Raw genomic sequence first — 25,542 nt, forward strand, 5'->3', positions numbered from 1 at the left:
GGTGTTAACGGAAATTTATATGTTACAATTAGTTTTTAAATATAAATAAATAAATGTAAAAAAGTAAATACATATATTTACGTACATTTAAAGTAAAACAAGCCGATTTACTATTACAATTATGATAAAAGTCAACAGCAGTGATTTAAGCTTTAAAAAAGTACTGAAAGAATTTTGGCCAGGATTTCGATACAAATACTCCAGTGTGTGCCGGTACATAGTCTACCCTTATCGATTCGTACCCAGTATTGTTGCATGTTGTCATTCTGAGACGCACTTCAGAGATCTGGAGTTTGAGCCAGAACATCAGAACACAGTCTATAGATCAGGAACGCTGCGCCACTAACCCCCTCCCCCCCCCTCCCCTCTCTCTCTCTCTCTCTCTCTCTCTCTCTCTCTCTGACATGACAAGAGAGATATGCAACGAATTAAACTGAAGTGGCACCAAATCTCAACCAGGGTTCAAAGTGGACTTTTAGAGTGTGTATGATGTTGTAGCCCTGAGTAAGGTGTCGAAAGCTTTCCTTGAAGATAACACAAGACTGGACTCTTTGCGCAGCCTTGAGAGAAGTCGTCCTGTTTACTTTTGAAAGGTCAGTGGGTTAAGCTTTTTCCTACGCCAGCGCAGCGTACAGGTACCGTTGGTTTGCGACATGCGTTACGGTGTCAGATACTGGTGCAGAGAGCGTTACGTGATCTAAAAGCCAAATGTTTCAACAAGTTGTTTCTCAGCCTTCACTGTCCGGCTGATTTCTCCCCACCCCGACGCTTTCCCGCCCATCCACATCTCTGCTTACGTCGTCCAGATCAAGCACACAGTTTACAGAACTGTTGAGCAAGACCATTTTTACTATTGCTCAAGTATGTTTGGTTGCCAGAAAGACAAGATCAGGAAAAATGAGAGACGAGCTGATAGATTTCAAATCGATAAGACTTTGCCAGAACGCACTCTGAAATCCTTGGATAATGCATATTTTCTGCGAACGACTAAGAGAGACAGACTCCGAACGTTCTGTGCTGCCCCTTTTATTTATTAAGGGCAAGGGCAAGTTCAATTAAGAGAGACTACTGAACTTACGGAAGCGTATGCATACTGGCAGACATTTTCCCGACGCTATCACTGCGCATGAAAGATGAAGTAAAGTGAATATAGTGCCTATCAAAGCAAAATGATTTGGCCGGCAATAATACTATCATTGTTATTGTCTTTTTTTCAGAAAGGATTACATTTTAGGGTATGGTCTAACAACTTCAGTCTCCTTCCAGCTTCCTGAAAAGTAGTTTCAGCAAGGATTACATTTTAGGGTATGATCTAACAACTTCAGTCTCCTTCCAGTTTCGTGAAAAGTAGGTCTGGTGACTTAGATGATTTTGCAATACTTTGCACAAGGTGTGGACCGTTCCAAGCGTTACTGTATGGGGTTCTTTACATAGTGCTGTTCAACGTGTGTTACAGCTCCCACGCATGAATGATGACGGGGATGACATCAATTTGTACATCCCACATTCGACTGACCTCTATTGGAGGAGGAGGAGGAGGAGGAGGAGATTAGTGTTTAACGTCCCTTCGACAACGAGGTCATTAGAGACGGAGCGCAAGCTCGGGTGAGGGAAGGATGGGGAAGGAAATCGGCCGTGCCCTTTCAAAGGAACCATCCCGGCATTTGCCTGAAGCGATGTAGGGAAATCACGGAAAACCTAAATCAGGATGGCCGGAGACGGGATTGAACCGTCGTCCTCCCGAATGCGAGTCAAGTGTGCTAACCACTGCGCCACCTCGCTCAGTACTGACCTCTATTCTCATTTCTTTATATCTCAGTTTCCTCTGGGCTTTCTTATCATTAACACTCCAGTCACAGGAAACTGACAATTAAGACACATGATCGTTTTATCTGGCTAACATTCAACGCTGCCAGGCTTGTTAGCTGCTATCGTTTGGTCGGTATGTATTTGTTGATCACACAGAATAGTATTAGGTCGAACTGTCGTGACCGCTTTAGGTGTGGAGCCATACCTCTACATCGACATCTAAATCAATACTCAGCAAACCACTGTGAAGTGTATGACAGAGGGTACTTTGTATTGCAGCAGGGCTTCTAGCCATTCCATTCACGTATGGAGTGCGGGAAGAATGATTGTTCAAACGTTTCTGGGCGCGTTTTAATTAGTCTATTCTTGTCTCCTCAAGCCCAACGGCAGCGATAACGTCGTGTGCTGTAGTATATTGCCAGTCCATCACTTGAAGTTGTTTCTTGAAATTTTGTAAGTAGGCTGTGACAGCACAGTATGCGGTTATCTTTAAGCGTGTGCCTGATCAGTTTTTCCAGCATCTCTGCGAGCTCTCTCATGGTTCATGTCACATTTTCTACTGATTTTCTTTGTGTACATTCAATATCCTCTTCTTAAGTTTCTTACTTTCTACTCCCTCCTCCAGTAGTTTGTTATCGCTTGCACATTCAACGCACCAGAGTTGCCTATGCTTTAATATTAACATCACGACATTCAGAAAATCTGTACAAATAAATATGTAAATACTTTTTGTACAAAATCGTTAATCTCCCAAAGTTTTTCACCGATTTCTTTGAAGTTTTGACACAACGTTTCATTCGAATATGCGCTTGTTTTTATTTGCTGCTGGAGCGCCCAATAAAATATATAAATATATAAGCAAGAACTGTAGGGGGAATCTCTATAAAAATGTAAAATTTCTTTGTTCAACATCTTAAATCTCGAAAGTTCTACACCAACTGCGTCGAAATTTTCACACAATGATGGATTCGAATACGCACTTTTTTTATATGCCTATAAACGTACATAATACGTAAGTAGATACGTTCTGTATAAAGGAGTTATTTGGAAAAATGTCGAGAAGTTCTTGACTGATTTACTTCAAACTTTTAAACTTTACTGTAATAAACGTTTGGACCCATATAAGGTATATACACTACTGGCCATTATAGCTGCTACACCAAGAAGAAATGCAGATGATAAACGGGTATTCATTGGACAAATATATTATACTAGAACTGACATGTGATAACATTTTCACGCAATTTGGGTGCACAGATCCTGAGAAATCACTACCCAGAACAACCATCTCTGGCCGTAATAACGGCCTTGAAACGCCTGGGCTTTGAGTCAAACAGAGCTTGGATGGCGTGTACAGGTACAGCTGCCCATGCCAGCTTCAACACGATACCACAGTTCATCAAGAGTAGTGACTGACGTATTGTGACGAGCCAGTTGCTCGGCCACCATTGACCAGACGTTTTCAATTGGTGAGAGATCTGGAGAATGTGCTGGCCAGGGCAGCAGTCGAACATTTTCTGTATCCAGAAAGGCCCGTACAGGAAATGCAACATGCGATCGTGCATCATCCTGCCGAAATGTAGGGTTTCGCAGGGATCGAATGAAGGGTAGAGCCACGGGTCCTAACACATCTGAAATGTAACGTCCACCGTTCAGAGTGCCGTCAATGCGAACAAGAGGTGACCAAGACGTGTAACCAATGGCACCCCATATCATCACGTCGGGTGATACGCCAGTATGGCGATGACGAATACACGCTTCCAATGTGCGTTCACCGCGATGCCGCCAAACACGAATGCGACATAACCTGGATTCATCCGAAAAAATGACGTTTTGCCATTCGTGCACCCAGGTTCGTCCTTGAGTACACCATCGCAGGCGCTCCTGTCTGTGATGCAGCGTCAAGGGTAACCGCCGCCGTGGTCTCCGAGCTGATAGTCCATGCTGCTACAAACGTCGTCGAACTGTTCGTGCAGATGGTTGTTGTCTTGCAAACGTCCCCCTCTGTTGACTCAGGGATCGAGACTTGGCTGCACGATCCGTTACTGCCCTGCGGATAAGATGCCTGTCATCTCGACTGCTAGTGATACGAGGCCGTTGGGATCCAGCACGGCGTTCCGTATTACCCTCCTGAACGTACCGATTCCATATTCTGCTAACAGTCCTTGGATCTCGACCACCGCGAGCAGCAGTGTCGCGATACGGTAAACCGCAATCGCGATAGGCTACAATCCGACCTTTATCAAAGTCAGAAACGTGATGCTACGCATTTCTCCTCCTTACACGAGGCATCACAACAACGTTTCACCAGGCAACGCCGGTCAACTGCTGTTTGTGTATGAGAAATCGGTTGTAAACTTTCCTCATGTCAGCACGTTGTTGGTGTCGCCACCGGCGCCAACCTTGCGTGAATGCTCTGAAAAGTTAATCATTTGCATATCACAGCATCTTCTTCCTGTCGGTAAAATTTCACGTCTGTAGCACGTCATCTTCGTGGTGTAGCAATTATAATGGCCAGTAGCGTACCTTTTAATGAACGTAGTGAAACGTTGTTCGCTAACAAGAAAGTTGTGTTTATGGCCTATCGGCTTATGATTAAAGTGCTACAACAGAATCTGAATTTGCAGTAACAATGCAACGAAATGTGTGGCTAGGGCCTCCCGTCGGGTAGACCAGTCGCCTGCTGGAAGTCTTTTTCGGTGACGCCACTTCGGCGACTTGCGCGTCGATGGGGATGACGTGATGATGAAGACAACACAATGTCCAGTCCCTGAGCAGAGAAAACCTCCAACCCAGCCGCGAATCGAACCTGGCCTTGTGCATGGCATCCTGCCGCGCTGACCTCTTAGCTGTAGAGGAGGACTGCAGTAACAATAAACAAGGCTCAAGCTCAGAGAGAAAAAGTGGGAAGAAATTGACACAGAGAGCGAAATGGAGGAGACGGATAGACAGAGGGGGCAGAAGGAGATGGAGAGATGGGACGGGGGGGGGGGGAGCAGAGAGAGAGAGGGAAGGAGGAGGAGAGGGACAGAGGCAGGGGGAGGAGGAGATCAAGACGTACATCCAGTCTCCATACATATTTTACAATTTTCTGTTTGACCAGATTGAACCACAGCATCAAGTGGCTGGGTGCAGAAAATGTTTTAGTATTGTAATAATAATTAGCTTACATGAATGCCAAGTACAAGGCCTTGACATAACTTATAAGACTAATAATTTAAATGACGTAAAATGTAACTGTGTACTCACCATTATCAGTATTTCACTTAGCACTTCGATTGCAAACATGTCTGCAGGCCGTAGCTAAAAAATGTCCAAATGTGTGGGAAATCTTATGGGACTTAACTGCTAAGGTCATCAGTCCCTAAGCTTACACACTACTTAACCTAATTATCCTAAGGACAAACACACACACCCATGCCCGAGGGAGGACTCGAACCTCCGCCGGGACTAGACGCACACTGAATGACTGCAGCGCCCTCGACCGCTTAGCTAATCCCGCGCGCCAGGCCGTAGCTACGCGAGCCTTTAAACGAGGGGCATACGGTTCTACCTTTAGACTCAAGAAGAGTGTCCCGTTTGTTCTTGACAGCGAAAGGTGCGGTCATCCCGGAAGATGCACCTTTTCCTGGTTGGAACGCTCTCTACAACCTGTCACTGCGCAAACACACCCATGTGTGTTAGCCGTCAAGCGAATAAGTGAAGAGTTTCCTGTGTTATACAGCTTGAAATGTCGAGAATTCCTTCTCATTTTTAAGCGGGGTTAAAATAATGGACCCGCAAATTTACGTCGATTTGTAGCAGAATTCTAGAGCATATTTTGAGTTCGAATATATAAATTTGCCTGAGGGAAAATAGCTTTCATCCTCAAATCAAAATGAATTTAGAAAACATCGCTCGTGCGCAGGTCAGTTCGCCCTTTTCTCACACGATATTCCTTGAACCATGGATGAAAGGCAACAGGCAGATTCCATATTCCTAGATTTTTGGGAAGCTTTTGACACAGAGCCACGCTGCAGACTAAAGTCCGCGCATACAGTGTAGGTTCTCAGGTATGTGAGTGATTGGAGCGCTCTTCAAGTAGCCGAACCCAGTAGGTTGTCCTGACGGCGAATGTTCATCGGAGACAAACATACCGTCAGGATTGCGCCAGGGAAAAATGACAGGGCCGCGCTTGTTCTCTACACAGGATGGGTCACGATGTTTTCCCCCGGTTGCAGGAGAAACAAAAATGTAAATACAGTAATGTGATCAGATCCATAAATAAGGAGCTACAACAGAGTTCCGAAACATGCCACGGTGTATGGAGCGCTACACTTGTATTCACAGGATACACGATCAGTCTTGGGTAGAAAGTGCAGCGAGTGGTACGTTTGCGCCGGTCGGTGTGGCCGTGCGGTTCTAGGCGCTTCAGTCTAGAACCGCGTGACCGCTACGGTCGCAGGTTCGAATCCTGCCTCGGGCATGGATGTGTGTGATGTCCCTAGGTTAGTTAGGTTTAAGTAGTTCTAAGTTCTAGGGGACTGATGATGATGACCACAGATGTTGTCCCATAGTGCTCAGAGCAATTTGAACCATTTTTTTGGTACGTTTGAATAACAACCACTTTGATTATACTGTAGTCACTGTTTACTGTTATTGTCTCCTGTGTACAGAACACTTTGCGATGCCATATAAGTTTTCATCGCGCGAGTATGGAGAGATGGTGTACATTTTGGGCTTCTGTGGTAGTAATGCCAAAGCTGCTGTTGCCGACTATCACCGTCGGTATCCTAATCGTAGGATTCCGAGTGCCAAAACATTTAGTGGGACATATCTAACATTGCTAGAAACGCGTACTCTTCCCAGTATTCGTATTCACTCCGAAAGATATCGTGACGTTCAAGAAGAGGAACACATTCTTAATACAGTGGAGCGCATTCCTCGTTCAAGTACAAGACGCCTAGCTACCCGACTGAACATTTCACAATCTAAGGTATGTGGGATTCTTCATGAGAATGGACTATCTCCTTTTCATGTGCAGAAAGTTCACCATTTAGAGCCACATGATTGTGCCAACCGTTCGCATGTTTGTGACTGATTAAATGGAAATCGACAGCTCTATCGCTTCATAATGTTCAGCGATGAGGCAACCTTACAAGAGATGTCATGAACAATATGCATAATATGAATGTCTGGGCAGACGAAAATGTCAATGTCTGGTGTGTGACCAGTTACTGGGGCCGTTTATTCTCCCTGGAAATTTAAATGGTCAGATGTACGGTAACTTTGTACGAGAAGACTTGCCGCAGCGTCTTGAAGATTTTCCCGTGGAAACAAGACGCCACATGTACGTCCAACATGACGGGGCACCTGCACACTTCCACCATGTGATAACAGCTTATCTTAATCAGCAATTTCCACAACGAGGGACAGGTCGCGGGGGCCCTGTCAAATGGCCTGCCAGATCCCCAGATTTAGCACCCTTACATTACTACATCTGGGATGGATGAAAGACATCGTGTACGAAGCTAAGGTGGAAAAAGGAGGAGAATTGATACAACGCATTTTCGATGCCGCAACGTCAATAAGGAACGTGCATGTGAAATTACGAAAAGCTACTCGCGCGGTTCACTCTCGTGCGAATTTTTGCCTTAAAATGTAGCGAGAAGATTTTGAACATTGGCTTGAAATCCACTTTGAATGCAAGAGACTGCTACAAAATTGTTTAAATTAATTGCTATGTGCATTTTTGATTGTGAAACCCTATAATAAAAGTGTTTTCTGCCATTTTCCTGAGTTTTTCAATTACTGTAACTCCTTAATTAAGGATCTGATCCCATTACTTTACTTACATTTTTTGTTCCAATTAACCTAAGGAATACCCTCCAGAAACCGGAGGAAAACCGCGTGACTCACACTGTATAAACGATGTGACGGATAGCGTGAACAGCAGTCATCGACTGTTTTTTTTTTTTTTTGCGAATAAAACCATCGCTTAACATATTATTTCATTTCCAAGATGTTACTCCAGACGGGTGTAAAATGAATGTGCACAACGGAAAATGCTGAACGCAAAATGAAGATTTGGCCCTGTCTGATTACCCCCTGAAGCAGAACGTAGGATCTCTTAGTGGTGACATTATCTCCTCCTTCTTGCTCTTTAACTTATAAATTACAACATAAACATAAATGAATGATTAAGGGAACTAGTAACTACAAAATGATAAATGCTGTTTCTGCTTATACATTTATTGTAGATTAAAACCCCATTAGCCGGCCGCGGTGGTCTAGCGGTTCAGGCGCTCAGTCCGGAACCGCGCGACTGCTACGGTCGCAGGTTAGAATCCTGCCTCGGGCATGGATGTGTGTGATGTCCTTAGGTTAGTTAGGTTTAAGTATTTCTAAGTTCTAGGGGACTGATGACCACAGATGTTAAGTCCCATAGTGCTCAGAGCCATAAAAACCCCATTATATATTACAAATGTGAAATCCCTGTGCTTGCAGGACAGTGTGGGTGCGGTTCTATTTTGTGGAAAGGGGCCAAAATAAGTTGCTGTCAGTTACACTCAACATATAAATTTTATTAGTTAAAACACACCATAACACAAGCAAGAATTAAAAACTCTCAAGATTTTACAAAAGAGCTCCTTTGATTTGATTTAAATCGGCTGAAAGCCACATACGAAAATCCAGGGCCCAAGGCCTAAGCAAGGAATTGAGGTACAGGAGTCCTTCTGGAAGTTTCACTTCTTTCAAAAAAAAAATTTTTTTTACTTCAATAAAAATAGGCTGAAGGCCACACATTAAGCAAGAACAGTGTTACGGCTTAAGGCCAAAACAGAGGTTTTCAAAGTTAATTCTAAATCGGCTGAAACCCGGCTGGAGACCACATATCAACCAAACAATTTAACGGCTTAAAGCCTAAAAAGAAGAACTTTCAATTTAACAAGCTAAGGGCCTTAGCTTAAAACATTTCATGCAAACTCGGCTGATGGCCTCATACTAAAGAATAACAATGTTATGACTTAAGGCAAGACCAAGATTTTAAATTTTTGGTTTAAGAGAGATTAAATTCCGGCTGAAGGTTACATACTAAAGAATAACTATCTTATGACTTGAGGGCAAGACAGAATTTGAATTTTTAATTTAAGACAGATTAAACTCGGCTGAAGACCACATACTAGAGAATAACAATCTTATGACTTAAGAGCAAGACAAAATTTGAATTTTTAATTTAAGACATTAAACTCGGCTGAGGGCCACATACTAAAGAATACCAATCTTGTGACCTAAGGGCAAGACAAAAATTTTGAAATTTTAATTGAAGAGAGATTAAAACTCAGCTGAAAGCCACACACACCATGCAGCCTAAAAGAACAGCCTTAAAATTTTAATAAGCTAAAACTCGGCTGTAGACCACACACAGTACTTAAAAATAAAAGGAAATGATTATGTAAAACAGAAGGAGCGGCGCTCAGAAGGTTCCAAGGTTCGGCCTGGGAAGTAAAACCAACGCACGCTTAGATGAAACAGGCAGCCCGACCGACAAACTCTTAATCGGAAGGCAACACCACCAAGGGACGGTTCACAACCGACCGACAATCCGACCGATTTTCAACGGTCAGATCCAACTGCACACATAATGGAAAATATCGGCCGATGAAGAGTAAACCGAGATACCAATAACTTCAACTGGGCCTCACCAAGATAAAGGTACCAAACATCACCTAAGACGAGTTTAAAAGAATCCGCAAAAAACACAAGTCGCAACTGTCAAGTCACTACCGGAGGCTGCAGATTCTAGGCAAGAAAACACACGTCTTGTTATCACACGCGTCATGGGCTGAGAAAACAACAATCCACAAATCACGAAGAAATCGTAACAGTCGAGTTTTAAGAACAGGTAACTAATTACTGAACTTGAGGATCCTGCTTCGGAAGAAAGCGATAAGTCGCTCGCACAACTAGCGCCTCCAGATGGAACAGCGCGTGCCCGCCGCCAAAAGCCCCGGCCTGGCTTCGCGCTGTGCAGATTGCGTCGCTGCTCAGTTCCAACGAACCAACAAGGTCCAGCCACATCCCAACTCGGGAAATGGTGTTCGTCCTGAGGATCCAAGACGTCGTCGACTGAGACGACCGGCCCAGCAAACGACCAACGGCAGCCCACCTTCGCCGACAGCGGTCCCGGCGAATACTAACACCGTACGGACCCGACTGTTGCTGGCTGCCAACTCTTCCGCGACTGATACTGGTGTCTGTGCTCAGCAGACCACATGTCGCCATGCGACGACCAGCCGATCGACCGACCAACGGCCTTCCGTCTGCATCGACCACGGTCCCGGCGCGTACTCGCACTGTCTGCCTTCAGACTGACTCTGTCGACTCACTGCTCCGTGCCCCTACTGCACTCCAGGTCCGTCTCCAACTGAAGTGACTTTCTTTGGACGGACGACGTCCCTGAGACACTGGCTCGGACCCAACCATGCAGAGGGAACACAATCGACATCTCTGCACAGGAAGGAACCGATCCAAATACACGTCGTCGATGAGGCGACCGACCCAACGACCAACCAACGGTCGTTCCCGCTGGTATTGGCTATGCGGACCACACTAGGACACCGTCCCCGACTGCACTGCTGCTGCGTACCGACCGCCCTCCTGGTCCGTCTCCAACTGACTTACAGACACACGACGACGGAAATAGTATCGGTCGCTTCAGAGATGGTACGATAGCGGACTTATCGATAAGCGCTGCTGCTGCCACCCACGGGCAAGTAAGGCATGAAGTTAGTGATGCCAGTAAATGGAATAAGAAACGAGGCGGCAGTACCGTAGAAGAAGATGACAAACAATAAATGCCATGAACACAAGCCGTGCCCGGCTCAAAATGTGTAATCGACATGAAGAGAGACAAATAAATTTCCTAACTAATATTAGTGATCAGTTGCCCAAATTTGCCCCTTTTCATGGCTACGCGATCTAATAAAAATAACGCGAGATGACTGACATCATCTACGTACCGAACGCTAGAAGACATTATTTTTCAAAGATGATCTACAGTGGCGTGTAACCTCAGTGGAAATAAAAGTTACGTGATCACAGCTGTTTAGCTTTATAGCCCTAGTAAGCCGAAGCAATTAGCAATATCACCATATGTACTGTGTCCAGTGTGTAGGAGTGATGATTCACGCACGTACACGTCTGCGGCGACGGAAGAACTTCAGCCACAAAATACAAAAACCAACTTAATTAATACTAGGACGGCAGAAGACGGTCCTCTGACTAGCATAATCTAATACTGTCTTCTCCTCTCTGTGTTCTACAGGCGAGAAACCCGAAGTGCCTGCCTGCCATTAGGACCGAGTTCAGATAACGTCTCAACGTGAGTATAGGCAGAAGAACGCTGCGTACTCAGCGACAACTCCCTACCTGGAGGCGAAGTCCAGAATCGTATAATTTCACAACAGTAGAGTGCCTAGCCGTCCTAACTATAAAATCTCCTGAGAGGAAAGACAGCAAGTCCGTCTGTACCAACAAAAGCTGACACTGGGCAACCGTCAAAAACTGGCGCTCAAAACGGAAGACTACTTTCTTTCCACCGCTGGCTTCCCAGCAAAGCTCGGCTCCCCTTCCTCGTAACTGCAGAAACCGAATCATATTTTCGAAACCACGGAATATTCTCTCTCTGCAGATTCTTCCGAACGCCGACTAACCATATTTTAGTCTTTTGTCGTCCAGCGCGGGAAGTTTGCGAGGAAATACCTATCCCCGTTCATTAGGAATTCCTACACTGGCACGCTTCTCAGAGTAAAAATCCTCAGAAACAACCCAGCCTGCGTGATTTCTGAAGTAACACTTTCTTGTTCCTCTCTGATGCGTCCAAGATTTTGAGAGTTTCCGGTTATCCTTCCGGCCTAGGTACAACACCGGCCAGCCGCCACCCTATTGTGGCTCAGCGCTCAGGTGCCCCGACCGTCCGTCTTGCCTACTCAATCTGTATATCGAGCGAGCAGTAAAGGAAACAAAAGAAAATTTCGGAGTAGGAATTAAACTCCATGGAGAAGAAATAAAAACTTTGAGGCTCGCCGATGACATTCTAATTCTGTCAGAGACAGCAAAGGACTCGGAAGAGCAGCTGAACGGAATGGACAGTGTCTTGAAAGGAGGATATAAAATCAACATCAACAAAAGCAAAACAAGGATAATGGTATGTATTCGAATTAAATCGGATGATGATGAAGGAATTAGATTAGGAAATCGGAGACTTAAAGTAGTAGATGAGTTTTGCTATTTGGGGAGCAAAATAACTGATGATGGTCGAAGTAGAGAGGATATAAAGTGTAGGCTGGCAATGGCAAGGAAAGCGTTTCTGAAGAAGAGAAATTTGCTACCATCGAGTATAGATTTAAGTGTCAGAAAGTTGTTTTTGAAAGTATTTGTATAGAGTGTAGCCATGTATGAAAGTGAAACATGGACGATAAATAGTTTAGACAAGAAGAGAATAGAAGCTTTCGAAATGTGGTGCTACAGAAGAATGCTGAAGATTAGATGGGTAGATCACATAACTAATGAGGAGGTACTGAATAGAATTGGGGAGAAGAGGAGTTTGTGGCACAACTTGACTAGAAGAAGGGACCGGTTAGTAGGACATATTCTGAGGCATCAAGGGACCACCAATTTAGTATTGGAGGGCAACGTGGAGGGTAAAAATCGTAGGGGAAACCAAGAGATGAATACACTAAACAGTTTCAGAAGGATGTAGGTTGCAGTAGGTACTGGGAGATGAAGAAGCTTGCACAGGATAGAGTAGCATGGAGAGCTGCATCCAACCAGTCTCAGGACTGAAGACCACAACAGCAGCGTGACAGTGTCAGTCTTCTTTAAATATTCATATATCCGATTTACACCCTATGAAATGATACCTGATTCCGGTTGGAAATCAAGGCAAAGTATGTACATGAGTGCTTGTAAGGTGCGAAATTATAGCCATCTTTCACATTTATAACGTCGTTTCGGCTAGCGCCACATTGAGATCTGTAATCTGTATTAAACGAAACGTACAGTACCACCTATTAATTTCAGTAAAGCACGACGTTACCTGGTATTTCAAATGTTAACACAAACATAACTTTATTTTTCCAAAAGTATAATAATAAACGCTTAAAAATATAATAAAAACAGAAAAACTGTATTTTACTTTCATGAAAGCATCCTCTCTTGGGTTTGATGACTGCCTCACAAACTCGAGGCATGCGGTCAATAAGTTTCCTGAGTCCATGCCATTCCACACATCCTTAGCGACATTCCAGAGATGTTCATTGCTTGCTTCTGGACTTTCCCGACATGTCTGTCCACTTCATCCTAGACCATTTCAGTAGGGTTCAGTCACACCTTTGGGACGCCCACACCGTATCTTACAGCACCTTCTCTTTTTCATTTGATGCAATGTACTTCTTACAGAACACCAACCTATGTTCTTGGTCATTACCCTATAAAGCGCAATCCACATGGTATCGTATAGTATACGATGGTAGTGTTCTGGTCCATACACCCTTCTATTTTCACAACTCTATCTGCTGAAAAACGCCCCCAGTCCTTAATAGTACTCCCCACCGTGTTTAACTGTAGATAGACTGCACTGCTGGATCACCCTTTCTCCTTAGATCCACGAATAAATGTCCTCGTTCTGGTAGCAAAAATTTCTAATTTCGATTCATCTGTGAATAGCACTTTGTCACTTTTCTTGTCTCCACTCAGTATGTTCTCCAGCTCAGCTGAGTCTTTTCTTTGTATTTCAGGGTTTCATATGCGTTTTCGACCCGCCACACGTCCGTTTAAGCCCAGAATCAGTCAGTTTTCTTTTAATGTTGCAACAGATATTTTTCTCTTGTTTATTTCTTTATCCAAAGCCAGTCTCTGTTATTGTTTTGAACTAAATTCCTGTACTAGAATTCCGATGAATTTGTCATCACTTAACGTTTTACGATGTCGTCCTGGTCGTGGTGCGTTCTTATAGCTATCTGTCGTTGTCTGGCGGTGAAGGGTATATTCCACTCTCCTTATAGACGCCACTTTATTTCGAAACTTATGGCGCAGACAAATGTGCTTGTTGCAGTGCTTTAATTACAGCACGTCTGTCTATGGATATCTCCATTCTTGGGGCCGGAATAACGATGTACACACTGTGAGCTGTCACTAAGGAGCTGAAGTGCAGTAACCAAGTAGTTCTCGTATGTGCAGTACCACTGCTTGAAGCACGCTGTGGACATCACAACACTACAGGGGACAACAGGGCAGTGTGGAATGAGTATCCACTCATAAATATTTTATATGTTCACAGTACTTTTCTGCATAATATTGAATGTGGATGAAAACAAACACATAAACGTGACATGCTTACCAGTGTTGTACTATTCCTTTGCTTATTGAGCCTTAGCTGTGGTATTGCACCGTACCTACAGGGGAGTAAGATATCAGTTATTAGGCTGACTGAAATTAATGAGCGGTAGTGTAACAGTGAGAGGTGTTTGTTATATATGGTCAGGCTACAAAGGACGAACACTTAAAAGGGTAAATATTTTTTAAAGAATTCACTTGCCAAAGCTTAGAACTTGTAAATTATCGTTCAGTGTTTAAGCAACAAAGCCTGTGCCACAGTGTAGCGCCAATTGTCAGTTTCTGTCTTTTTTAAGATGCAAGTGCTAACTGAAAAGTTACGCTCATTTTCGGATGTTTTATTTTATTCCTTTTTTCCGTTCTTAGTTGATAAAAGTGTCTATGACGGTGCAGTGTATGGGAAAAGTGTCGTCGTTAGTTAACTGTAACAGGACAGAGGATGAAATGGACAGAATTTCTATTTAGTCTGATGAATGACAGCTTACTCTATATGTAGAAAAAATTAAATTAATGCAGATGTGTTGGAAAAACAATCCTATAATGTTCGAATACAGTATTAGTGGTATGCTACTTAACATGGTCAATTCGATGCGTAACGTTGCAAAGCGACAGGAAATTATATGAGCAGGTAACGTCGGTTGCAGGGAAGTCTTCGGTTTACTTAGAGAATTCTAAGGTCGTGTAGCTCATCTATAATGGAGACCGATAACAGAAGACTTGTACAGCCTGTACTTAAGTACTGCTCGGGTGTTTGGGACTTCCACCAGGTCGGATAAAAGGAAGAGGAAACAATACAGAGGCAACACTGTTGAGAAAATTTAGAGAACCGAAATTTGCGACAGACTGTAGAGCTACCCTACTGCCCCCCAGCACACATTTCGCGTAAGGACTACGAAGATAAGTTAAAAGAAATCAGGGCTTGTATGGAAGTATATCCACAAATTGGGAAACAGTATCCAGACAGCTGTTAGTGGACATTAATACGGGGTGTGGCCCACCTTCCGCTTTATGAGGGCTTGAACTCTGCTCGGGACACTTTCAATGAGGTGTCTGATAGCCTGTGGAAGTATGGCAGGCTATTTTTCCTCCAAAAACGAAAAGAGGCTGTGATTTTGGACGCTGGGGCGTGGAGCGAAGCCCATTGTGTTCTTTCCGGGAGTCTGGACAGGCTACTCCATTTCAGAAATTTTATTGTTCACAAACCATTGTTCCACGGATGTTATTTTATGACAGAGTGCATTGTCATGGTGGTATGATCAGTCATTCTCCGAACTGTTACTCTACTGTATGCAGTGCACAATACTGTAAAATATGTGCATATCCTTGCAGATTTTGTAACACCCCACGTGTTGCTTGTCTGGATTTTGCGTGTGTTCGCCCCCTGTCAAACGACTAACAGAGAAATTGGGAGTGGAAATTTACGCAAGAATGGATAACGCTAGATTTAAATGGCGCCCTGTCACCCCTAATTAATCTGCGGTGGTAGTGTTGACGATAAATGACACCTATTTTTAATTCCAAACATGAACCGTAACAAACACTTAGGGGGTTCAATGACACCAGACAATTACAACGAAATAAAATAAAGCAAAGGGTGAATTCAGGATCAAATTACTGTAAGTAAAAACTCTACTGAATCAATAAATTTATTATCAAGTTCAGACAAATGCTGAATAAAAACACAAATGAACCATTTACAAATTGCCCTCCTAGCTGCGATTGGCAATGAATTGTGTCAATATCGATACAAAACGCGATCGCTTATAAATTGGCTGACCGACTGACATCGACACAAAAGGAAAAATAAGAAGAATCACTACACCGCAAAGTATCGTGAAAACTCAGTGGAAGCAGCAATTGCACGTGATCCAGCTATTTAACGCTACTCCTAACGCAGGCCGAAGCGGGAGCGATGTCACCGTACTACTGCTGCTGGGGCTTTGTCTCCGGCAGGCGACGGCGCGGCCTCGGAAATTACACTCCTACAATACTTGGACAACAGAATGCTGTCCGTAAACTTCTCAAATTACGACAATCTTCTCATGAGCAAAGAGCTGACACGGCGCACGTCCTCTCAGAACGAAAGCCCACGACGGAAGACCTCGGCAGAGAGTCGAGCAAGATCGCTCTTCGCCTCTGTTTTCCCCACCAAAACTTTACCGAGCGAATCACATCCCTAGAAACGCTCAAAATACCCAGTTTTTCCGTGCCAACCAATGTACGGCATGGGACTCGAACTATTTTCCACAATTCTTCCTTTTCTACCAAATTTCACGAGTAAACTCCGGCCAAGCCACCTTGGAAGATACACAGCTGTGGCAACAACAATTTTTCCGAAATTTTTAATTCCTAAGCGACTCCTGGCCTGCTCCATTTCAATTACTCAAAAGGCATAAAATTAGTGGAACGTAGGTGAGAGCACGCCCAGCAACCCATTGGCCTGCCCCACTTCAATTACTCGAGGGAGTTAAATTAGTGGAACGTAGGCGAGAGCACGCCCAGCAAGCAACTGCTCTGTTTTGTAAACACTAGAGGTTATACACCTGGAGACGCGCTGTCAGGCTGCTGGCCGAGCACTGTCCACGGTGCCTCGCATATAATGCATTGGCGCAAAATCTGATAATTACAAAATCGCGTAATTTTCCCGGTATTACATGGCCAGCGTGCCGACGCGTTGCCACAGACATTTCATACACCGTGATCGAAAGTGATACTCCAGCAAACAATAACTAATTATGTGCAAAGCGATTGTGCCACTGTCAGTCGTTTTTATGGACCTAAAAGTCTCACAAAGTGATTATAGTCACGTTAAATGGAGTCATGTAAGGGACAAGACCGTTGCCACCTTACAATTTAAAGTTTTCTAAAATGAAGTAAGGGGACCACGCTCCAACCACGAAAAACACCCTCATGCCATGACACCATCTCCTCTGAACTTCACAGTTGGCACTATACATGATGGCAGGTATCGTTATCCACGCATTCATGATACCCATACTCTTCCATCGGACTGGCACGGGGCATAGCGCCATTCATACTTCAAATCACTCGTTTGGATTAATCCACTGTGCAGTGGCGTCGCTCTTTCAAAATGTCTGTGAATTCCTAAGGACCAAACTGCTGAGCTCATCGGTCCCTAGACTTACACACTACTTAAACTAACATATGGTAAGAACAACACACACACCCATGCCCGAGGGAGGACCCCAACCTGCGGCGAGAGAGGCCGCGCAATCCGATCCGTGACGTTGCCCCCTAAACTGCGCGGCCACTCCGCGCCGCCGTCGATCTTTACACCAGCTCAAGCACCACTTAGCACTGACTGCAGTAATGTGTGGCTTATGAAGAGCTGCTCGACCATGCACCCCCCTCTTTCCAACATCGTAAGCACAGCCACTGTGCTAGCTGAACTGCTGATAGCCGGACCACCATATCTGGTCGCGCAGCTAGTCTGGCTCGGACCGCTGCACAGGCAACTGCATTGAACGGAGCTACTTAGTCGCGCCGCGCTAATGTTTCAAGAGCATTGTTAGAAACGAAGAGTGGCACTGAAGTGGATAGCGCAAAAAATAAAGTGAAAGGAGGTGCTTCTACCTCTATTCTTCATGGTCCATGTGTATACAGGGTGGTCCATTGATCGTGACCGGGCCAAATATCTCACGAAATAAGCGTCAAACGAAAAAACTAAAAAGAACGAAACTTGTCTAGCTTGAAGGGGGAAACCAGATGGCGCTATGGTCGGCCCGCTAGATGGCGCTGCCATAGGTCAAACGGATACCAACTGCGTTTTTTTAAATAGGAACCCCCATTTTTTATTACACGTTCGTGTAGTACGCAAAGAAATACGAATGTTTTAGTTGGACCACTTTTTTCGGTTTGTGATAGATGACGCTGTAATAGTCACAAACATATGGCTCACAATTTTAGACGAACTATTGGTAACAGGTAGATTTTTTAAATAAAAATACAGAACGTAGGTACATTTGAACATTTTATTTCGGTTGTTCCAATGTGATACATGTACCTCTGTGAACTTATCATTACTGAGAACGCATGCTGTTACAGCGCGATTACTTGTAAACACCACATTGATGCAATTAAATGCTCAAAATGAGGTCCGTCAACCTCAATGCATTTGGCAATACGTGTAACGGCATTCCTCTCAACAGCGAGTAGTTCGCCTTCCGTAATGTTCGCACATGCATCGACAAAGCGCTGAAGCATGTTGTCAGGCGTTGTCGGTGGATCACGATGGCAAATATCCTTCAACTTTCCCCACAGAAAGAAATCCGGGGACGTCAGATCCCGTGAACGTGCGGGATATGGTATGGTGTTTCGACGACCAATCCACCTGTCATGAAATATGCTCTTCAATACCGATTCAACCGCACGTGAGCTATGTGCCGGACATCCATCATGTTGGAAGTACATCGCCATTCTGTTATGCAGTGAAACATCTTGCAGTAACATCGGTAGAACATTACGTAGGAAATCAGCATACATTGCACCATTTAGATTGCCATCGATAAAATGAGGGCCAATTATCCTTCCTCCCATAATGCCGCACCATACGTTAACCCGCCAAGGTCGCTGATGTTCCACTTGTCGGGGCCATCATGAATATTCCGTTGCCCAAAAGTGCATATTATGCCGGTTTACGTTACCGCTGGTGGTGAACGACGCTTCGTTGCTAAATAGAAAGCGTCCAAAAATTTTGCCATCGTCCCGGAATTTCTCTTGTGCCCAATGGCAGAACCGTACAAGACATTCACAGTCGCCGCCATGCAATTCCTGGTGCATAGAAAAATGGTACGGGTGCAATCGATGTTGATGTAGCATTCTCAACACCGACGTTTTTGAAATTCCCGAAACTCGCGCAATTTGTCTGCTACTGATGTGCGGATTAGCCGCGACAGCAGCTAAAACACCTTCTTGGGCATCATCATTTGTTACAGGTCGTGGTTGACGTTTCACATGTGGCTGAACACTTCCTGTTTCCTTAAATAACGTAACTATCCGGCGAACGGTCCGGACACTTGGATGATGTCGTCCAGGATACCGAGCAGCATACATAGCACACGCCCGTTGGGCATTTTGATCACAATAGCGATACATCCTTCCCCATGAACCATGGACTTTGCCGTTGGTGGGGAGGCTTGCGTGCCTCAGCGATACAGATAGCCGTACCGTAGGTGCAACCACAATGGAGGGGTATCTGTTGAGAGGCCAGGCAGACGTGTGGTTCCTGAAGAGGGCAGCAGCCGTTTCAGTAGTTGCAGGGGCAACAGTCTGGATGATTGGCTGACCTGGCCTTGTAGCACTAACCAAAACGGCCTTGCTGTGCTGGTACTACGAACGGCTGAAAACAAGGGGAAACTACAGCCATAATTTTTCCCGAGGGCATGCAGCTTTACTGTAGGGTTAAATGATGATGGCGTCCTCTTGGTTAAAATATTCCGGAGGTAAAATAGTCCCCCATTCGGATCTCCGGGCGTGGACTACTCACGAGGACGTTGTTATCAGGAGAAAGAAAACTGGCGTTTTACGGATCGGAGCGTGGAATGTCAGATCCCTTAATCGGGCAGATAGGTTAGAAAATTTAAAAAGGAAAATGGATAGGTTAAAGTTAGATATAGTGGGAATTAGTGAAATTCGGTGGCAGGAGGAACAAGACTTCTGGTCAGGTGAATACAGGGTTATAAATACAAAATCAAATAGGGGTAATGCAGGAGTGGGTTTAATAATGAATAGGAAAATAGGAATGCGAGTAAGCTACTACAAACAGCATAGTGAACGCATTATTGTGGCCAAGACAGATACGAAGCCAACGCCTACCACAGTAGTACAAGTTTATATGCCAACTACCTCCTCAGATGAAGAGATTGATGAAATGTATGATGAGATAAAAGAAATTATTCAGATAGTGATGGGAGACGAAAATTTAATAGTCATGGGTGACTGGAACTCGACAGTAGGAAAAGGAAGAGAAGGGAACACAATAGGTGAATATGGAATGGGACTAAGGAATGAAAGAGGAAGCCGCCTGCTAGAATTTTGCACAGAGCATAACTTAATCATAGTTAACACTTGGTTCAAGAATAATGAAAGCAGACTGTATACATGGAAGAAGCCTGGAAATACTAGAAGGTTTCAGATAGATTATATAATGGTAAGACAGAGATTTAGGAATTGTAAGACATTTCCATGGACAGATGTGTACCCTGACCACAAATCTATTGGTTATGAACTGTAGATTAAAACTGAAGAAACTGTAAAAAGGTGGGAATTTGAGGAGATGGGACCTGGACAAACTGAAAGAACCAGAGATTGTAGAGAGTTTCAGGGAGAGCATTAGGGAACGATTGACAAATATGGGGGAAAGAAATACAGTAGAAGAAGAATGTGTAGGTTTGAGAGATGAAATAGTGAAGGCAGCAGAGGATCATGTAGGTAAAAAGACAAGGGCTAATAGAAATCCTTGGGTAACAGAAGAGATATTGAATTTAACTGATGAAATGAGAAAATACAAAAGTGTAGTAAATGAAGCAGGCAAAAAGGAATACAAATGTCTCAAAAATAAGATCGACAGGAAGTGCAAAATGGCTAAGCAGGGATGGCTAGAGGACAAATGTAAGGATGTAGAGGCGCAATCACTCGGGGTAAGATAGATACTGCCTACAGGAAAATTAAAGACACCTTTGGAGAAAAGAGAACCACTTGCATGAATATCAAGAGCTCAGATGAAAACCGAGTTCTAAGCAAAGAAAGGAAAGCAGAAATATGGAGTGAGTATACAGGGTGTTACAAAAAGGTGCGGCCAAACTTTCAGGAAACATTCCTCACATATAAATAAAGAAAAGATGTTATGTGGACATGTGTCAGGAAACGCTTAATTTCCATGTTAGAGCTCATTTTAGTTTCTTCCACCTACGCTCAATGGAGCACGTTATCATGATTTCATACGGGATACTCTACCTGTGATGCTAGAACACGTGCCTTTACAAGTTTGTCCGTACCTTTTTGTAACACCCTGTATAGAGGGTCTATACAAGGGCGATGTTCTTGAGGACAATATTATGGAAATAAAAGAAAATGTAGTTGAAGATGAAATGGGAGATATGATACTGCATGAAGAGTTTGACAGAGGACTGAAAGACCTAAGTCGAAACAAGGCACCGGGAGTAGACAACATTCCATTAGAACTACTGACAGCCTTGGGAGATCCAGGCCTAACAAAACATGTGGTTCATGCACGATGGAGCTCCTGCACACTTCAGTCGAAGTGTTCGTACGCTTCTCAACAACAGATTCGGTGACCGATGGATTGGTAGAGGCGGACCAATTCCACGGCCTCCACGCTCTCCTGACCTCAACCCTCTTGACTTTCATTTATGGGGGCATTTGAAAGCTCTTGTCTACGCAACCCCGGTACCAAATGTAGAGACTCTTCGTGCTCGTATCGTGGACGGCTGTGATACAATACGCCATTCTCCAGGGCTACATCAGCGCATCAGGGATTCCATGCGACGGAGGGTGGATGCATGTATCCTCGCTAACGGACGACATTTTGAACATTTCCTGTAACAAAGTGTTTGAAGTCACGCTGGTACGTTCTGTTGCTGTGTGTTTCCATTCCATGATTAATGTGATTTGAAGAGAAGTAATAAAATGAGCTCTAACATGGAAAGTAAGCGTTTCCGGACACATGTCGACATAACATATATTCTTTCTTTGTGTGTGAGGAATGTTTCCTGAAAGTTTGGCCGTACCTTTTTGTAACACCCTGTATAGAGGGTCTATACAAGGGCGGTGTTCTTGAGGACAATATTATGGAAATAAAAGAAAATGTAGTTGAAGATGAAATGGGAGATATGATACTGCATGAAGAGTTTGACAGAGGACTGAAAGACCTAAGTCGAAACAAGGCACCGGGAGTAGACAACATTCCATTAGAACTATTGACAGCCTTGGGAGATCCAGGCCTAACAAAACTCTACCATCTAGTGAGCAAGATGTATGAGACAGGCGAAATACCGTCAGACTTCAAGAAGAATATAATAATTCGAATCCCAAAGAAAGCAGGTGTTGACAGATGTGAAAATTACCTAACTATCAGTTTAATAAGCCACGGCTGCAAAATACTAACACGAATTCTTTACAGACAAATGGAAAAACTGGTAGAAGCTGACCTCGGAGAAGATCAGTTTGGATTGCGTAGAAATGTTGGAACACGTGAGGCAATACTGACCCTACGACTTATCTTATAAAATAGATTAAGGAAAGGCAAACCTACGTTTCTAGCATTTGTAGACATAGAGAAAGCTTTTGACAATGTTGACTGGAATACTCTCTTTCAAATTCTAAAGGTGGCAGAGGTAAAATACAGGGAGCGAAAGGCTATTTACAATTTGTACAGATACCAAATGGGAGTTATAAGCGTCGAGAGGCATGAAAGGGAAGCAGTGGTTGGGAAGGGAGTGAGACAGTGTTGTAGCCTATCCCCGATGTTATTCAATCTATATATTGAGCAAGCAGCAAAGGAAACAAAAGAAATAATCGGAGTGGGAATTAAAATCCATGGAGAAGAAATAAAAACTTTGAGGTTCGCCGATGACATTGTAATTCTGTCAGAGACAGCAAAGGACTTGGAAGAGCAGTTGAACGGAATGGACGGTGTCTTGGGAGGGAGCTATAAGATGAACATCAACAAAAGCAAAACGAGGTTAATGGAATGTAGTCCAATTAAATCTGGTGATGCTGCGGGAATTAGATCAGAAAATGAAACGCTAGAAGTAGTAAACGAGTTTTGCTATTTGGGGAGGAAAATAACTGATGATGGTCGAAGTAGAGAGGATATAAAATGTAGACTGGCAATGGCAAGGAAAGCGTTTCTGAAGAAGAGAAATTTTTTAACATCGAGTATATATTTAGTGTCAGGAAGTCGTTTATGAAAGTATTTGTATGGAGTGTAGCCATGTATGGAAGTGAAACGTGGACGATATATAGTTTAGACAAGAAGAGAATAGAAGTTTTCTAAATGTGGTGCTACAGAAGAATGCTGAAGATTAGATGGGTAGATCGTGTAACTAATGAGAAGGTACTGAATAGAATTGGAGAGAAGAGAAATTTGTGGCACAACTTGACTAGAAGAAGGGATCGGTTGGTAGAGCATATTCTGAGGCATCAAAGGATCACCAATTTGGTATTGGAGGGCAGCGTGGAGGGTAAAAATCGTAGAGGGAGACCAAGGGATGAATACACTAAACAGATTCAGAAGGATGTAGGTTGCAGTAGGTACTGGGAGATAAAGAAGCTTGCACAGGATAGAGTATCATGGAGAGCTGCGTCAAACTAGTCTCTGGACTGAAGACCACAACAACAACAGCCATACATCAACAACATATCGACCTTTTCCGCAATTGGTAAACGGTCCATTTTAACACGGGTAATGTATCACGAAGCAAATACCGTCCGCACTGGCGGAATGTTACGTGATACCACGTACTTATACGTTTGTGGCTATCACAGCGCCATCTATCACAAAGCGAAAAAGTGGTCCAACTAAAACATTCATATTTCTTTAAGTACTACACGAGTATGTAATAAAAAATGGGGGTTCCTATTTAAAAAACGCAATTGATATCTGTTTGACCTATGGCAGTGCCATCTAGCGGGCCAACCATAGCGCCATCTGGTTTCCCCCTTCAAGCTAGACGAGTTTCGTTCTTTGTAAATTTTTCGTTTGATGCTTATTTCGTGAGATATTTGACCCGGCCACTATCAATGGACCACCCTGTAAGTAGGCTGTAATTTTAATTTTGGTGTTGTTATTAATGTTACCTTCAGTCATGGTAATGGTTGGTTTACTGTTGCCGTTGTAAGAAGTGGTAGCTTGTGGGTTGGAGAGTTTCGACCTCCGTAAAGTGACTGCAGGTCGGCACTTACGAATGATTTCTTCTGATGAGATTTTTTCTTTTTTTTACGGTCATCCTTCCACAATGTTCCACGGTCCCTGTCTGTCAGTATATGAGATCTGCTTGGTCTTGGTTTAGCTGCAGTTGTTGCTTCGCGTTTCCACTTCACAGTCGCATCGCCGTCACGTTCGCCAGCTGTAGACAGGTTGAAATGTCCCAGATGGACTTGTTACCCAGTCGATATACGATAACTACTGCACGTTCGAAGTCCCTGAGCCCTCCCGACCAATCCTTTCCGCTGTTAATATTTCTCTACCACCAACAAAATCCTTTCATAGTGGCGGATGCGCCTCTCGTCACATTTAGTGGTCAGTTCTGCATTGCACAGTGGTGCCCGGGTAGTTTCGCTCGCATAGTGTAGACAGTCGTTTTCCCTCGCTCCAATTCCGATTGGCAGAGAAAAGTGAATGGCTAGGAGCAATACAAAGTACCCTTCACTGTCCACTGGATGCTGGTTTGCTGTGTATGTTTGTAGATGAAGATGATCCGTAAGCCCTCGTCCCCTTCGGATCGGCGACTGTCAGGAAAAAGTATGACAAAAATGTGGCTATCGAAATAAAAAATTGCACCGAAAAATGCAGTATTGACCTTCTTTCAGCTCCACTGTGGACAAGGGTCTCCTGTGCCTTTATGTACCTGCGACGGCAGCTGCCTGTCGGGCCGGCGCATCGCCTCGGTAGCCGTCCTGCGGCGCTGCTCGCTGCTGAGGAGCTGGGGTGCTCCACCAGCGGCGGGCGATGGCCCTCGTCTGAAATAATTAGCCACGACCCGGCCCGGCCTGGCCTGGGCTGCTCGTTACTGCCTCCCACGCAACCCGCCCCCCCGCATACTGGCGCGTAATTGTCGCTCGTCGTGGCCGTGCTCCAGAATCCTGCCGGGGACGCTGCCAGCGTCATTATCTGAGGAAGCTCCACTCACAAGGCACCCGCCGCCCAGCCTTAATGAACGCTCTTGATCGCGGTCACGGAGCTAGCCGGACAAGTGCACTAATTTTCGCAAGTACGGCGTGGACAGTAGTCTATTCAACCCAGGAATGCATAATGCCGTACAGTGTTCAATGGCTCTGAACACTATAGGACTTAACATCTGAGGTCATCAGTCCCCTAGAATTTAGAACTACTTAAACCTATCTAACCGAAGGACATCACACACATCCATGCCCGAGGCAGGATTCGAACCGGCGACCGCAGCAATCGCGCAGTTCCGGACTGAAGCGCCTAGAACCGCTAGGCCACCGCGGCCGCTCCGTATGGTGTGTGGCGCATGGTATGTACAGGCACGGCTCCAGGAGGCGTGGGTGGGGATCGGGCTGGGGATGATGGGGAGGGGGGGGGGGGAGGTTCGTCATGACATTCTCTCCCGCCCCCCCCCTCCAAAAAAA

This window comes from Schistocerca piceifrons, chromosome 1 (genome assembly GCF_021461385.2).
Source record: "Schistocerca piceifrons isolate TAMUIC-IGC-003096 chromosome 1, iqSchPice1.1, whole genome shotgun sequence".
NCBI lineage: Eukaryota > Metazoa > Arthropoda > Insecta > Orthoptera > Acrididae > Schistocerca > Schistocerca piceifrons.